Consider the following 17,589-nt stretch of genomic DNA (forward strand, 5'->3'; position numbering starts at 1 on the left):
TTCTTGGGAGCTCTCTGACTTTCTAGCACTAGCTTATCCCCAGAGCACAGCTGTCAGGCACAGGCTTCCTCGTGGCTGAGATTGATCCTGGAGCTGGCAGAGTGTCACTAAGCAACTTCGTTCTCCTCTTATCTTGCACCTTGCACTTGCAAAGGTGTTCCCAGTGTCAGCACCAGCCCACGCCCACGGCTACTCCAACTGTCAGCTTCTTGACGGACAAGATTGCAAATTCTTCCCCGTGTAGTTCTTGTCCTCCGAGTTACAGATCCTGGATGGCAATATATCTACTGAATGGCACTAGAAGGTGCCAGAAAGACGACTATGGAACTAGAATTCCTTCTCAATTTTATTTTGATGAAACTTTATAAAATCTATCATGGAAACATCTTTTGTATGTTTGCTTTTCTTTTTTTTTTTTTTTTTCTCCCCCCCCCACCAGAACCCACATCAGTCTCAAAATCATTTCTGTTTCTTTCAATCTTAAGGTTGAGATTTCAATATAGCCTTGCCATTGTATTTCTTTTTCTTCCCTGCATCATAGGTTTCTTCTATTAAATACTTTCAAATTTTCTTCTATCATTTCTACTTTAAAAAAGAAGCTATCCCACAAACAAATGATGTGATCCCAGAAGTCTGGCTAGGTTTGGAGTTTTTTAATGTTATCAGAAATCTGAATGATTGTGTTGGGAAATGTTCCCTTTTAGGCCCAAAGCCACAAACTTATCTTATTTTCCATGTAATCATGGAGCACCAACTCTTTATATTGTCTGTTCATCCCATTGCTGATGCCTTCACGGAAATGCCCTTTGGCACTTGTCAGCCCCCTCACTCACCACAACAAACTGTGGAAAATTCTTCAAGAAATGGGAATACCAGAACACCTTACCTGCCTCCTGAGAAATCTGTCTGCAGGTCAAGAAGAAACAGTTAGAACCAGACATGGAACAACAGACTGGTTCCAAATTGGGAAAGGAGTATGTCAAGGCTGTATATTGTCACCCTACTTATTTAACTTCTATGCAGAGTACATCATGAGAAACACAGGGCTGGAGGAAGCACAAGCTGGAATCAAGATTGCTGGGAGAAATATCAATAACCTTAGATATGCAGATGACACCACCCTTATGGAAGAAAGGGAAGAACTAAACAGCCTCTAAATGAAAGTGAAAAAGGAGAGTGAAAAAGAAACTAAGAAACTAAGGCGAGGCTTTATTGAGGCCCCTGCTACACAGCAGGGGGAGAAAACTAGTGGCAGGGCCCCTTGCCCGCTCCCCGCGCCCTGCTCCCCGGGGGAGACGGGTGAGCTGGCTGTTTACTTGTGGTGAGAGTAGGGTACATCCAGGGGTTGGTGGAGGGATGGCTTGGGTGTTTTGCCCACCCCTTTGCTGGTGTTGAGTGCAGGGTGCATACTCAATCCCCTGGTTTTGCCCTCAACACCCTGTTTTTCCTCCTGGATCTTTGAAAGTGGCAGTTGAGTTTTTTTGCTTTTTGATCTTCTTGTATCTTGTTGTCCATAATTTGCCCCAACTGTGCATAGGCACAGCTATTTTTTAGTCTTTTCTTTCTTTGTGTTTTGCTGAGATATTTGAAATGAGGAGGCGTTTGTCCAGCAGCAAGCCCTTCCGCAAAGGGTCCCAGGTCCCATCCTGTCTTATATCCACAGCACACTGATTCATCCTCCTGGATTTATCTTTCTAAAATAACTGATCATTTTATGACCCTGGCCTCTGTATAAAATCTAGCATTCTTTCTTACTTTGTATAAGACACAGGTTACATCGCTTCACTATTTGGCTCCAAACGTTTTCCTGATAGAGCTAGTAAAACATTTCAGTCCTTGTCTTACTACTGCCTTGCCCCCTGAAACCCAGTTAACTGCTCTCTCCAAGTCAGTTTCTCTTCTACAAACAGAGACTCTCCACCTAGCGTATCTGGGTCGGAGGATCTCTTACCTAAACACCCCTGTGATTCCCATAGACAGAAGAGCGCTCCTCTAGGTGTTCGGGATGGCACGGCAAGCGTTTCACAGCCCAGCCTCACTCTTCTCCACCCACTCTCACTCATGACCTCCCACTGACCCAGGCTGAACCCAGCCAAGTTCCTCAGCCTGGAGTCTTTGTGGTATCAGGACATAGGCTATGTCCACTGTCACACACACACACACACACCACTCTCATCTAGAAGACATCCTTTCTAGATGCACGGTACACTCTAGTAAGCGTGACTGTTATTGCAGTTCCTAGGAGTATTCTCATCTGGAGAATTTCACGGACAGAGGAGCCTGGCAGGCTACAGTCCATGGGAATCACAGAGTCCGACATGACTGAGTGACTAACACAACACAAATGTATTTAGGTGTGTGTGTGTGTGCGTGTATATGTGTGTTTCCAGCAGTCATCACACTGGATTGTAACCATCTGTACTTGTTTCTTCATTAGAACATAAGCTGCTTTAGGGCAGTGCTACGCTGGGTTTCTGTCATTATTTACCCAGTGTCTCCAGTGACGTCTAGGATAGCACCAGTTCCCAGTGAATGTGAGAGATGCAAGAGCTAAACGAAGCAATGTCTTTAAAAGGAGTAATTCCCCCTGCTCTAATTTCTCTTCTGTCAATTCGTTCTTTTTCCCTAAAATCTTACCTGCCAGACTCTGGAAAGAAATCTGTTTCCTATTCCCAAACACTCTGCACATTTTCTGTGTTTGTATGCATGCATTCCCTAGACTTTCCTCCAAAGGGAGAACTCTTACGCATCCTTTAAGCCTCCGCATGGATGTCATCTCCACCAGGAAAACTACAGAAGCTTCCTCTTCCGTGCTGCCATAATAACTTGCATGTCTTATGGCATTTGTGTTTTATTGTACAGATTTGTGTATGTGTCTGCCTTCTTTGTTCAGCTTTAGAGAATGATGTGTTCACCACGAATATTCCATTTCTAACACTGTACTGGACACGTGATAAGTGTTTAATAAGTAACTGATTAATAGATTTGAACAAATCCTAATTTCTGATTTGAGATCCAGGCGGTGGCGGAGGATGGGATCATTTGGAAGATGAGGATTGACATATATGTACCACTGTGTGTGTACTAGATGGTAGATGGCTAGTGGGAGGCTGCCGTAGACCCCAGGAAGCTCAGCTCTGTGCCCTGTGATGACCTACAGGGATAGGATGTGTGTGGGGGGGTGCTGTCCGAGAGAGGGGATTTAGGTACACAGACAGCAGACTCACTATGTCATGCAGCAGAAACTAACACAGCATTGTAAAGTAACTAAATTTCAATTTAAAAAATAAAATTTGAAAAATAAAATTAAAAAAAATTAACTTTACTAGCTATGTAAGATTCTGTCTGTATGTGCAATTCTTCTCATACAATACAGGAGCTACTGTTGATTCCTCAGTAGGAAACACCTCAACTTAGGTATTTGAAATCATGTGTTCTCGTCTATAAACATTGCTTCAATTCTAAAGAGACTTCCATTTATCTTATAAGAATCCCTGAAAAAAGAACCAAAAGCAAAACTCAAATATTTTTCTGCATCAATTTTATGGATATGTGCTTATGTTCCTATACAGTTTGATTCAATATCTATCTTTAAATCCTGATGCTTTTTTTAGAATCTTGGACCACCTAAACTCTCCTTTTATTTCATTATTTTGACACTCTAGAACAGTATCGCCCTACCTTAATCATTAACTAATTCAATAATTATATGCGGAAAACCTACTGTGAACCAAGTTCTATTCTAAGTTAGAAACACATTAGCAAATGTAAATAGATAAAACCCCCACTTTTATGCATTCTATGCAGAGAAAATAGACTATAAGCAAAACAAAGAAGAGCATTGCATTGCTTCTTAGAAGGTGACATATGTTAATGAATAAATTAAATTGAGGCAGGAGTGGCAGTAAAGCAGAGATGCAGGGATGGTTGGATTTGAACTAGAGTGGCAAATGAGGGTCTTGCAGAAGATAATTTTGAGCAGTGACTTAAAAGGAGGGAGATGAGAGCCCTGCAAACTCTGTGAAAATGACGAAGTAGAGAATAATACCTGCAAATGCACTCAAGCAGCAACACGTTCGAGCTATTCTAGGAAAAGCAAGGAGGCCACCATGTTTAGGACAGAGCAAGAGAGCAGAAAATTATTAGAAGTAGGGACAGAAAAGCAGCAAGTAGACAGGAAGCCGTCAAAGGTTTTGAACAGAAGAACAGAAGAATTTAGCAGAACTGTTTGGGCTAGCATGCTGACAGTAAACGCTAGGCTGGAAGGCAAGGGACCAGTCAGGGGCTGGAAGCAGTACATCCAGCCCAGAGATGATGGCTGCTGGAACCGTGATGCTTGTGACGGAAGTGATGAGAAGTAGCAAACATTTGAATATGTCTTGAAAATAGAACAGAATTTGTTATGAATTGAATGTGAATATGCAAAACAGGAGTCAAGAGTGGCTACAAGTCAGGCTGTCCTGAACAATTCAGAAATAAAATTGCTATTAAATGCAGGAAAAGCTCTTTTGGGAAGAAAGGACTATCATAATTTAGATTTTCAACATGGCGAGGCTGAGATGCTTATTAGACATATAAGCGGAGGTGTCCAGTAAGACCTCTGAGTCAAAAGCTCAGAGAAAAGATACAAAATGGAGGCAAACTTGAGATGCACAGAATTTGAAGCCATGAGGTTAAATGAGAGATGTGAGGATTGATTTCTGTCTTATTTGAAGACTAGGGTCAGTTGAACCATCATAGGAGACCATGAAAGAGCAGTCATGAAGGAAGAAAGCTAAGAGTGTGTGGTTTATACCTAAAAAGGAGTGGGAAGCTGTGTCCCAGTGAGCACTCAAGTGAGATGAGGACTGGAAAGTAACCATCACACTTGGCCGTGAGCAGATTGCTGGGGACCTGGGCAAACCACTTAATGAGAGGCCGGAGTGCAGCCTCTTCCTGCCATTCTTTAGAACTGTGGGAAGAACTGAATCTTATCAGGGTTTCCCCACACCTTTCCCGTTGCTCCCCTAAAATGCTCTGTAGTTCAGTGAAGTAACATAATGAGCTAAATTGTCTCTGATAAAAAATAATATAAACAATAAGACAAAAGGGGAACATGGCTCATGGAAAGAGACAAATGTAAATACGTGAAGGGTTAGGTCCATCGTGCCTAGGGAGACTGTTGTCTAGAGAAAGGAGGCAATGAACAGTTGCATAGGTTGTGCAATGCATCAGTCCTTGAGAAGCTGTTCACATCATCGTGAGCGTGAATGGCAACAGCCAGGGTTGTCCTGGTTGAATCTGGAGTGACTGCACATGATGGCTCTGTTTGAGCCCAGTACGAGAGGGGAGACATCATCTAGTGCTTTAGTCGCAGTTTCTATGTCTCTCGTGTCTGGACATTTCTCAGTACAAAATAGCATTCACCAGTTTAAACAAATGCATTTTTCAAATAGCATGTAAATTTAATCCAACTTCTTTTGGAATGCACAAAACCACGCAGTCCGTTTTATCACAAGCGTTTTAAACTATGTGAAGAATAAGTTTTGATGAGATGCCTTATGTGTCAGCCTTAGAACCTAACCCCTTACAAGGTGAACATCTCGGTATCTCCTACTTCCTCATTGGTCAAACTCTGGGACTGAAATAGTTTCCATCCAGGCATTCAACAAATGTGTCATGCTTAAATGCATCTTTCCATCCTTCAAGAACCTATGTCTTTATCCCCTATATATCCACACAGTAAATAACTCTTAAACCCCCAACATATGCCAGACTCTAAACACCAGGAGCTCAAAGAAAATAAAGACATGCTATTCAGTGTTCTTATCATTAGGTTATATCCTATTTTGCAGTAAATTCTCCCAAATGTTTAAAGAGAAACTATGTTACTATGTCTTATGATTTAATGGATAAGGAACGTGTGCAAGGTTCAGCTGAGAAATTCATTTATTGCATGTATCATAGACTGATCACTGGTAATATTCAACTGGGGCCTCTGTTAGTCTAGAGGGTTTACGACAGCTTTACTCACATATTTAATGCCTCTGGCTTGTAGGAATGGCTGGAAGACTGGACTTAACTGGGTTTTCCTCTCTCTCCATGTAATCTCAGACCTTTCAACACACTATCTCCAGAAGGCAGGAGAACTACTTGCCTCATAATTCAGGAGTCCAACAGTGAATGGTTCAAGAGAAAGAAGAGAAGTCTCAGTGCCAGGCTAAGAAATTAGCTCATCCCTTCTGAAGTATTCTTATGGTGAAAGGAGTTACATACCCTTCCTAGATGTTAGTGAATGGTTCATAGACCACAACTCTCAGATGGGTTGTGCAGTGAAAGCTTTGTGGCTGCTTTTAATCTGAGAAATCTGCTAATCTTTTCATGGAGAAGGTATATTTCTTAACACAACAGCATTACAAAGAAAAGAATTACTAGCAGTCTAGGGAGTGGTTGATAAGATCATTTTCTTCTGCCAAGTGTATCTGGAAAGCCTATGTTAGAGCTTAAGTGACAAAATATTTGCTTTGCCAATCCAAATATGGATGAATACTTAGGAAACCGGAGACTTGAATTTTTTTTTCCACTTAATGCTCTGCTCATTAAAGGAAGTGTTTCTGAGAAGACAAAGACCAGCACCATAATCAACAAAAAATGTGACACTTCATTTTCAGATCTCCAGTTCCAAGTGACTTAGCTCCCCTTATAGTCCCTTAAAACTGGGGCTATACAGCGATGGAGAAGCAAGATAACCACCTGAAACAGGCGAGCAAACAATATGCCCTGTGCACAATGACCCTTCCTGGAGTGTGTGTGAGATCAAGACATAAATCTACTACTCTCTTGGTTTCTCATGAAAAAAAGAAGCCAGTATGTGGCTATTGAAAACAAGATAATTGCAATATTATATTAGACTCCTATTGTTTTACACTCTTTAATGACCCAAAGTCAGGTGTAGAAATAGGATTAGTTAGACATAAATATCAAATGTTAATAACAGTCTATACAAATGGTTGCTGATTCACTATAATTCATTCTGATGACTCAATTATTCTGGTGATTCACAGAAAATTCTTGAAGAGATAAGAATACCAGACCACCTTAACTGTCTCCTGGGAAACTTGTATATAGGTCAAGACTCAACAACTAGAACCAGACATGGGACAATGTACTGATTCAAAATCGAGAAAGGAGCTTGTCAAAGCTGAATGTTGGCACTCTGTTTACTTAACTTGCATGCAGAGCACATCATGCAAAATGCTGGGCTGGATGAAGCACAAGCTGGAATCAAGATTCAGTTCAGTATGGTTCAGTCACTCAGTTGTGTCAGACTCTTTGTGACCCCATGAGCTGCAGCACGCCAGGCCTCCCTGTCCATCACCAACTCCTGGGGCTTACTCAAACTCATGTACATTGAGTCAGTGATGCCATCCAAACATCTCATCCTCTGTCATCCCCTTTTCCTCCTGCCCCCCAATCTTTGCCAGCATCAGGGTCTTTTCAAATGAGTCAACCCTTTGCATCAGGTGGCCAAAGTACTGGAGTTTCAGCTTCAGCATCAGTCCTTCCAATGAACACCCAGGACTGATCTCCTTTAGGATTGACTGATTGGATCTCCTTGCAGTCCAAGGGACTCTCAGGAGTCTTTTCCAACACCACAGTTCAAAAGCATGAATTCTTCAGCATTCAGCTTTCTTTATAGTCCAACTTTCACATTCATACATCCACTGGAAAAACAATAACCTTGACTAGACGGACCTTTGTTGGCAAAGTAATGTCTCTGCTTTTTAATATGCTGTCTAGGTCGGTCATGACTTTCCTTCCAAGGAGTATGCATCTTTTAATTTCATGGCTGCAATCACCATCTGCAGTGATTTTGGAGTCCAGAAAAATAAAGTCAGCCACTGTTTCCACTGTTTCCCCATCTATTTGCCATGAAGAGATGGGACCAGATGCCATGATCTTAGTTTTCTGAATGTTGAGCTTTAAGCCAACTTTTTCACTCTCCTCTTTCACTTTCATCAAGAGGCTCTTTAGTTCTTCACTTTCTGCTATAAGGGTGGTGTCATCTACATATCTGAGGTTATTGATATTTCTCCTGGCAACCTTGATTCCAGCTTGTGCTTCCTCCAGCCCAAGATTGCTAGGAGAAATATCAACAACTTCAGATATGCAGATGACACCACTCTAATGGCAAAAAGTGAAGAAGAACTAACAAGTCTATTGATGAGGGTAAAAGAGAAGAGTGAAAAAGCTGGCTTAAAGCTCAACATTCAAAAAACTCAGTTCATGGTATCTAATCTCATCATCTCATGGCAAATAGATGGGACAAAGGTGGAAACAGTGACAGATTTTGTATCCTTGGGCTCCAAAATCATTGCAGATGGTGACTGCAGCCATGAAATTTAAAGACACTTGTTCCTTGGAAGAAAAGCTATAACAGCCTAGTCAGTGTATTAAAAACAGAGACGTCAGTTTGCTGATGAAGGTCCATGTAGCTAAACTATGGTTTTTCCAGTTTGTCACATGTGGATGCGATATTTGGACCATAAAGAAGACTAAGTACTGAAGAATTAATGCTTTTGCATTGTGGTTCCTGAGGAGACTCTTGAGAGTCTCTTGGACAGCAGATTAAACTAGTAATCCTAAAGGAAATCAACCCGGATTATTCATTGGAAGGACTGATGCTGAAGCTCAAATACTATGGCCACCTGATGCAAAAAGCCAACTCATTAGAAAAGACCCTGATGCTGGGAAAATTGAAGGTAAAAGGAGAAGAGGGTGGCAGAGGCTGAGATGGCTGGATGGCATCTCTGACTCAATGGACATGAGTTTGAGCAAACTCTGGGAGATAGTGAAGGACAGGGAAGCTTGGTAGGGTACAGTCCACGTGTTACAAAGAGTTGGACATGACTGAGAGACTGAACAACAGTAAGTGAAGTATTTAAAAACCATTTAAATATTTAAAAGAATTGCTAGAAAAATTGTTGCATATCCAATATGTAGCTATATGTGAGGCTACCGTCAGCAGAGAACAGACTCGAAGTAGCTTTTTATCTTAAGAATATATGACTCACTACATTTAGAATGCAAAAAATTTAGTTGTTTCTACTCCAGAATCACCAGAGTAAGTTTATTTTCTGTCTGAGACTTCACTGCCCATATCATCTTTTAAATACTGACTGAAGATTTTGTATTTTCATGAGGAATTAAATGTATAGAAAATAAGATGGACTTTCAGGCATCTTGAGTTTTCAGAAGTGACCAAAAAAGGAAAAAAAAAAAAAACCAACAACAACTGCAGCAACAATTCAGGAATCCTAGATGGAATAATTTTCTTTGTTGTTATTGTTGAGGTATTCAGATAGTTACAGCAACAGCCTTACTTTTCCTGAGTATGCTATTAAAAAAAAAAGAAAGAAAGAAAGAAAGGAAAAAGAGAGATTTACCATAGTGGGAAAGAATCCATTAAAAGAAGATAGCTATATAAATTTTCTTCTAATAAAATAAATTATTTTAATGAGTTATGCATTTTTAAGGATTTCTTTCCCCCAACATGAACAGTCTTTAAAAATGATATACTTTCCCACCAACATGATTAGGTACAGAAAATATATGTCTGTAGCAGTGGAAAAATCATTTTTAACTAGTTTGTTTTCTAAATTAAAAGTTTGATTATGAGTTATTATACTTCTTTTGGCATTTTTATACTAGAATATGAATTAGAAATTGAGAATTGCCTCCTCTTCATAAAAATATATTGATTTTGAGCTTAGAGGTATTTGAGGTCTAAACTACAATTCTAACAGATAGCATTATTTTTATTTTGGTCAAGAGATTATATACAACAGTGAAAGGAAAAGTTAGAGAATGCTCATGGTGTTATCAAAATATAGTATTTTCTATTTACCTAGCAGTTTACATTTTCCAAAGCTTTTGTCAACACTTCGATTCATTTGCTCCTCACAAATTTCTGTGAAACAAGTTACAATGAGCACTTTGATGTGAGTTGCTTTATTTCAGATGAATATGCTAAAACACAATGACACAGTCAAATTTGCAAAGTTAACTGTGAACTAAGTTCCTCCTCTGCTACCAAGTAAACCAAGTAACTTACCTGAGTAAGCCAACGTAACATTCGGTCCCTCATGCTTTTGAGTCAATTGGATGCTACACAACTTGCTAACTGGTTGTTCTATATTTCGCTGACCGATATTAAGAATAAGTTTAAATTCATTCTAAAGTTGCAATGTATTATACTCAACTAGAGTTTGAGCGCTGAAAAATGGATGCTTTTGAACTGTGGTGTTGGAGGAGACTCCTGAGAGTCCCTTGGACTGCGAGGAGACCCAACCAGTCCATCCTAGAGGAGATCAGTCCTGGGTGTTCATTGGAAGGATTGATGCTGAAGCTGAAACTCCAATACTCTGGCCACCTGATGCGAAGAGCTGACTCATTGGAAAAGACCCTGATGCTGAGAAAGATTGAGGGCAGGAGGAGAAGGGGACGACAGAGGATGAGATGGTTGGATGGCATCACTGACTCGACGGACATGGGTTTGAGTAAACTCCGGGAGTTGGTTATGGACAGGGAGGCCTGGCGTCCTGCGATTCGTGGGGTCGCAAAGAGTTGGACATGACTGAGCGACTGAACTGAACTGAACTGAGAGTTTGTTACAGTTCAGATATGGTTGAGATTGGGAGAATCCTCCAACAAAGAGCAAAAACCACTACACCTTTTCTTTATGTTCTAGCAAAAATCTGTGCATGGAATTTTTCAGGCAAGAATACTGGAGTGGGTAGCCATTGCCTTCTCCAGGGGATCTTCCCGACCCAGGGATCCAACCTGGGTCTCCTATATTGCAGGCAGATTCCCCGAGCCACCAGGGAAGACCCTGATGCTGGAAAACACTGAGGGCAGGATGAGAAGGGGGCAACGAAGGATGGGATGGTTGGATGGCATCACCGACTCAATGAACATGGGTTTGGAGACAGTGATAGACAAGGAAGCCTGGCGTGCTGCAGTCCATGGGGTCACAGAGTCAGACGTGACTTAGCAAGTGAACAACAAAGCCAAAATCTAGATATCTGACAGAGATATTTAATATTCATCAAATACACAAGAATTCTTCTCTATCTTTTTCAAACTCCTCTGAAGTAAGGTAACAGTCATATGATTATTGATGGCCAGTTGAAATAGGAGTCACACAGATATGTGTTACTCCTGGATTGGTGCAGGTAAGGAGGTGATGAGCATGCTGCTTCCATTATCCAAAGGGTATTCCAAACTGTAGAATTTGAAGATGGAAGAGTATGGCCTGACTTGCATCAGACTGAGACATGAGCAAGAATAAACCAACATGATGCTAAACCACTTCAGTTTCAAGAGTTTGCTTGCTGCAGCATCTAGCCTCACTCACATAGTCTAATAAATCTGATAATAACAAGAAACGGAAAATAGTTTCTAGGTTTGGTACAGTCCGCATGGTGTTTACCATCAATTGATTAAAGAGTAACATTTCAACTACAGAACATGTTTAAGGGTCCCCAAACTTTTGTGCTGATGGGGCATTTAGAACTTAGACTCAACCTGTGTGTGTGTGTGTATATTAGGTGCTCAGTTGTGTCTGACTCTTTGCGACTCCAGGCTGCTCTGTCCATGGAATTTTCTAGGCAAGAATATTGGAGTAGGTTGCCATTCCCTTCTCCAGGGGATCTTCCCAACCCAGGGATTGAACTCAAGTCTCCTGCACTGCAGATGGATTGCTTACCATCTGAGCGCCACCAGAGAAACCCCTAGACTCAACCTGGAAGCCCTTAATTCTCACCAACATCTAGAGCATAAAACAGCACCCCGCTGTTGCACAACCTGTGACACATCATGAAATGTTTAGATCGCAAAGAAACTGAGAACCACAAATGAATGTGTCAGTGCTAAAGAAGACAAGAAAGGCCAGAGAAATGATCAGTCACTGAAAGGTATTTTGAGATGGAGATGTTAAATATATGTCATTAATGATACAAACAATTAGATAATTAAGCACAGTATCAGAGAAGTCGCTGAAATGACAGTTTGCACTTTCATCGTTTAAAGACTGGAAGACGGAGAGGGCTTCAGTCTCAGCAATTCTAAACACTAACACAAGAAAAGTTACCAGTCTTCCCACTGCATACTCACTGGGGGTCCTGACAATGTGGAACATATAAAAGGAGCCCCCAAAGAAAACAGAGTTAAATGGGATGTTTTTCTTTTTCCTTTAAGGATACCTGGATAATAATGTTGCCAGGTTCTGAAAACAAGAAATAGAAGTTAATACCCAAACACACTTGGGATGGTCTCTTTTGGTGCCAACATGTGTATAAAGCATCTAAAGTGTTTAAAAAAATTAGAACTCTGTGCGGTTTAGGTCTTAAGTATCTGTTCAAAGATCCCTACAGGAACCTCTTTTTTAAAATTGGATTGGACAAAGAATAACATCTGAGCCCAGTTCTTGATTAAAAGTCACCTCCTGTTAGACTTAGATAAAGGTAATTTTTATAGTTAGCTCTGATTAAACTGCAGAAGCTAAGTGGGTCTTGCTTTCAGTTTTTCCTTGTAGCTGCTGGGACAACTGGGGTGAAAACTTTGATGCTCTTTCCCATTACTGTGATTGTCATTCAGTCGCTCAGTCATGTCTGACTCTTCATGACCCCATGGACTGCAGCACGCCAGGCCTCCCTGCCCCTCACCATCTCCCAGAGTTTGCTGCATTACTAAAATACCCATAAAAGCCAAAGGAAGCTGAACAGTGTCATCAGGAAGGACCAATCCATAGAGTCTGTTCTTGATCACGTATCAGACCATAAAGTGAAGTCCACCTCTGTTTAATGAGGCAGAGTTTCAGTTGGAAGCCAGAATCAAACCTAATTGATTTCAGTAACTTTCAAATTTTTTTTTTAATCTTCAAGTTATCCACAAAGCAAAGGAAGAAGGGTACCCAAATAAAATTTACCTTTTTGTAAGCATCATTTGATGTGGCCTGAAGTGTTTCTGTGCTACTTTGAGAGGTTTCCACACACATAGACGCAGGTTTGTGCACACACTCACATGTTCTCAGTCACAAGCATGCACTCCCACACCCGCAGGGCTGAGGAAAGAGGGAAAGGCTTAGGAGGGCCTGCAGGAGCTTCTGTGTTCATGTTCCCAGAAAAGGGGGGTTAATTAATCACTGGATTGGATTGAGGGCTTTGGGTTCTCTTTATCTCTTTGGAATGACGTTTATCTTCCTCATCAATAAATAGACTGTGAGCGAGTGCGGGAAAGTTGGTCAGTCTTGTCTGACTCTTTGCAACCCATGCCAGGGTACAGGATTGGGTAGCCTTTCCCTTCTTCAGGGGATCTTCCCAAGCCAGGGATTGAACCCAGGTCTCCCGCATCGCAGGTGGATTCTTTACTGTCTGAGCCACAAGGGAAGCCCAAGAATACTGGAGTGGCTAGCCTCTTCCTTCTCCAGCGGATCTTCCCGACCCAGGAATCGAACCGGGGTCTCCTGAAGTGCAGGTTTATTTCTCTACAGCTGTAAACATCTCATTGTCATAGACCCACTCTAGGTAACAACAAAAGTAACGATAAAGCAGTGGTCACCTATGATGGGCTGGGTGGAGGCACGTTTCCTACAGAGCGGGCAGAGTCCTGGCTGGAGGAGCTGAGGCAAAGTGGCTTAAGGTCAAAATGAGAAGAGGCAACAGGCCAGATGTTTGATAAACTGGAGTGGAGATTTGACCTGGAGGTACATTTGCAGCTTTAGGAGAAGGGTGCTGAGGGTTTGGGCCTGAATGGCCCACAGGACTAACTCTCAAAGTGGCAAACTCGTCCCTGGACGCCCACTTGCCCTTGAAGGGATGCCGCCAACAGACGGACTTGTAGGGTGTGCCTGTCACCCGCCCCAGAGGACCCACTGAGAGGGCTGTTGTCGCACATGTTGGAGGGAACATGGAAGATGCAGGCCTGGATTGCTAGAGGGATTGGATATTATGCAGTATTTCCCTCCAAAGGGCCAGCTATTTTCTGGCTGTCCTACTAGAGGATTGTAGAGGCAACACTGTGGGCCCAGATGGGGCTCACAGAAAGAGTGTAAAGCAGGAGGGAAGGGAGTAAATAGGATATGCGTGTTTTACTGCAGTTACTCTGTGTTGGGTTTTTTATATCAAAGAATTTAAAAACCATGGCATACAAATAACCTGAGTAGCAATGATCAATCCTACCTCTCAAATATTATAACTGATTTATCAGTAAATGATTCATCAGTGATATTAAGCCAAATGTGGGAAGCTTTTCTAGTAAGGCGAATGCATCTTCTGAACGTTCGCTCTTATATTCTCTTTCTTGTTTCTTTGATTGGAATTCTCACATTATGTGTTTGTTCCAACTCAGACATTATCATAATTTTCAGCCTTGCACATTCCTTGTCCTTGATAAATGGGAGTTCATTGATTTCTTTTCAAAGAAGCATCTCCAATTTAATGAATGAAACACTTAGGGTGCAACCTTAGGAAGAACACTTAACCTCTCTGGGCATTTCCTTCTTCCTATGCAAATGTAAATGAAAGAGCAGGGATCACTCAGTGAGTTTTTAAAGTTCTGTTACTGGATAACGTTTTAATACTATTCTCAAAACACAATTTTATTTCTTCCAAAAAATGTATTACTGCACTGTCATCCTGGTGAATAAAAGAATAGTGAAATGGATACAATTCTAACAGCCACTCATAATCCTAGATTTTTCTAAAAGATATTTTCTTAGACTCTGCTATCTAAGCATGTACTTCATAGCTTCTACTGAAGCTTCTTTTCTGTGGGGAAGGGAACCAACGCTTAAGGGAAGCATTTGCATCACAGACATTTTGGTCCCTACTAATGCCTGTCCAAGGACATAAATACATCAAAAAGGAAGGAGCCTTTGTCCTACTTTGAGGTTAAACACTTACCACTTCTAGAGAAAGGTTGCATTTCTTTTGTGCAATGTGTCTGTGAATGTTTTATGAATCCAATTGAGCTTAAGAATCAAGTTTCTCCTACAGACACGGTTTATTCAGAGGAATAAAGATACAGCAGAAAGTTATTGATTTTTGAGGGATCCACGCCTTGTGAAAAATTAACCAGACATTCCTTCAGAATCAATACGATTACCCTTGCTGTTTCACAACTGTTACACTGAGTCGGACACACAGAATGTCTTCATCTTCGTAGAGGACGGCGGTTACTTTAGTGGGTCTTTTGAAAACCAAGGGCAGGTGATTTTCCCCTGTGAATGAATCTCTCCTTTCCTCCTATGATTTCAAATCCTTGACCCCGTTCCACAAATGCATGAATAAAAAAACACCTTCAGTTTTCTCAGGATCCATCTGTGATTTTGTCAGCTTCTAGAGCAGTCACATGGAAAATGGGAATTACCCATTGAATCCAGTTCTAGTCTGGGTAGTTAGTAAGACATTGGTATTAAGTTTTATTGTCACTTTCCCATTGAGGTTACCACTCAGCTCTCTGTTACTTATCAATTCTCATCACTTTTTTTTTTTTTTGATAACTGAGCATGGACTGCCCTTTCCCATAACTGTTTGGATGCAAAACTGTCTCTTCTCTTGCTCATTGAATCAATATAAAGGTATATGTTTTGCATTCCTATATTCCTACCTAGCTCATTGGCAAGTAACTTGAAGTTCTTCTCCAGTATGCACTCACTGCGGTTAGTCTTTCAGTGGTGTTCAGCTCTTTGCGACTCCATGGACTGTATCCCACCAGGCTCCTCTGTCCAGGGGGATTCTCCAGGTGAGAATCCTGGAGAGGGTTGCCATGCCCTCCTCCAGGGGATCTTCCCTACCCAGGGACTGAACCCAGGTCTCCCACACTGCAGGCGGATTCTTTACCACTGAGCCACCGGGGAAGCTCATACATTCACTGTAGGTCAGGCAATGATCCTGCTGCTGGAAAACAGAGGAGCAAGATATAAACCCTGTAGTCAAGGAACTGCTTGATGCATAGCATTTCTCCACCAGAGTGCTCTTGGCATTTAGAGCAAGGAAATCTTTTGCTGTAAAAAAAAACTGCCCTGTGCCTTTGCGGGGCGTTTAACATCCTCAGTCCAAATACATTGTCAGTAATGCTCCTCTGTTGGCCCCAGTGCTACTGCGGGAGCTGGAAAGACCTCCTTGAATTTGTAAAGCAACACTGGATAAATAATACTGGCCTGATTTGAGCTTTTGGTGGGCTACTTAATGTCTGTTTTGTTGCCTGGTTACCAGATTTATAGCATACTTCTGAATACAGGTTCATAGACTAGGCTCTTTACTTTGATCTTTTGGTTTCCAAACCTTTTGCCCCATTAAGTCCCTGGTCCCTGTGGGGATTCCAGTCCCTGACAAGTTAGGGATCTCTGTGTACCATTTCAAACTACATATGCGCTGAGCTAAGTCACTTCATTTGTGTCTAACTCTTTGCAACCCTATGGGTCATAGCCCGAAAGGCTCCTCTCTCCATGGGATTCTCCAGGCAAGAATACTGGAGCAGGTTGCCATGTCCTTCTCCAGGGGATCTTCTGACCCAGGGACTGAACTTGCATCTCTTATTTCTCCAGCATTGGCAACTGAGTTCTTTATCACTAGCCCCACCTGGGAGGCCTCTGTATAGATGCTGCCTAACTCACTTGGGCTTCTCTTCACAGGCAGACTGTGTCTCAGTGAATCTAGTCCTTCAGAGTAATGTCTTACTTATTATGTGTTTACAATGCTCAGTAATTTCCTCAGTAGGATATTTGAGATATATGGGTGCTCATTACCAAGATTTTATTAAATAATTAACAGTGTAATATAAGAAGTTTCTCAGGATGGCTCCATATGAAAACTACCTCTGGTTTTTCATTAAATCACTCTAACCATTCATGATTAATTGAGCTACTCCTAAGTGCAGGCATTTGACATACCTTTAGAAGTATAGATCCAAGTTTGAATATGGGCTCTTCCCTCAAAGGTTTTGCATGGTATCAACAAGAGACACTAATCAAATAATGACACCAAGTAATGAAAATTATGATAATAAGTGTAAAAGAAAGAGCGCCCTCTGAAAGGATATTTGGGAAAATCATCCTTGTCAGAGAGCACTGTGACAGTTATCCAGAGAAATTGTCCCTTGAGATTAGGTCTAAACTTTATCTTGTAAAGAAGAAAAAGTAACTAACTAAATGAAGTTGAGGAAGGAGAATACTCCAACTAGAAGACTAGCGTGGGCAAAGGCATCCTATGTCGAGATTTGCACAGATTTAAATCCATTCTTGTATGTACACATATGTGAATGGGACAAGACCTTTCAGTATGTGAAGGAAATTACCTGAATTCTCCCCCTAAATCTGGCCTAAATGTTCTTATTTATATTAGGTAAGTCATTCAGCCTCTTTAGACCTCAGTTTTCTCATTTGAAAAGTGGAACAATGAGATGAAGTATTTTAACGGTCCTTCAAGTTCAGGCCTACGTATTTGTTTAGTGAAAATAAGCAAGAAAGGTAATTATCACTGCTCTTCAGAAAATCGGAATTTGGAAATTCAGGAGAAAGAAATTTTAGATGTACATACTTTCAAAAAA

Source organism: Cervus canadensis, chromosome 6, assembly GCF_019320065.1.
Source record: "Cervus canadensis isolate Bull #8, Minnesota chromosome 6, ASM1932006v1, whole genome shotgun sequence".
Taxonomy (NCBI): domain Eukaryota; kingdom Metazoa; phylum Chordata; class Mammalia; order Artiodactyla; family Cervidae; genus Cervus; species Cervus canadensis.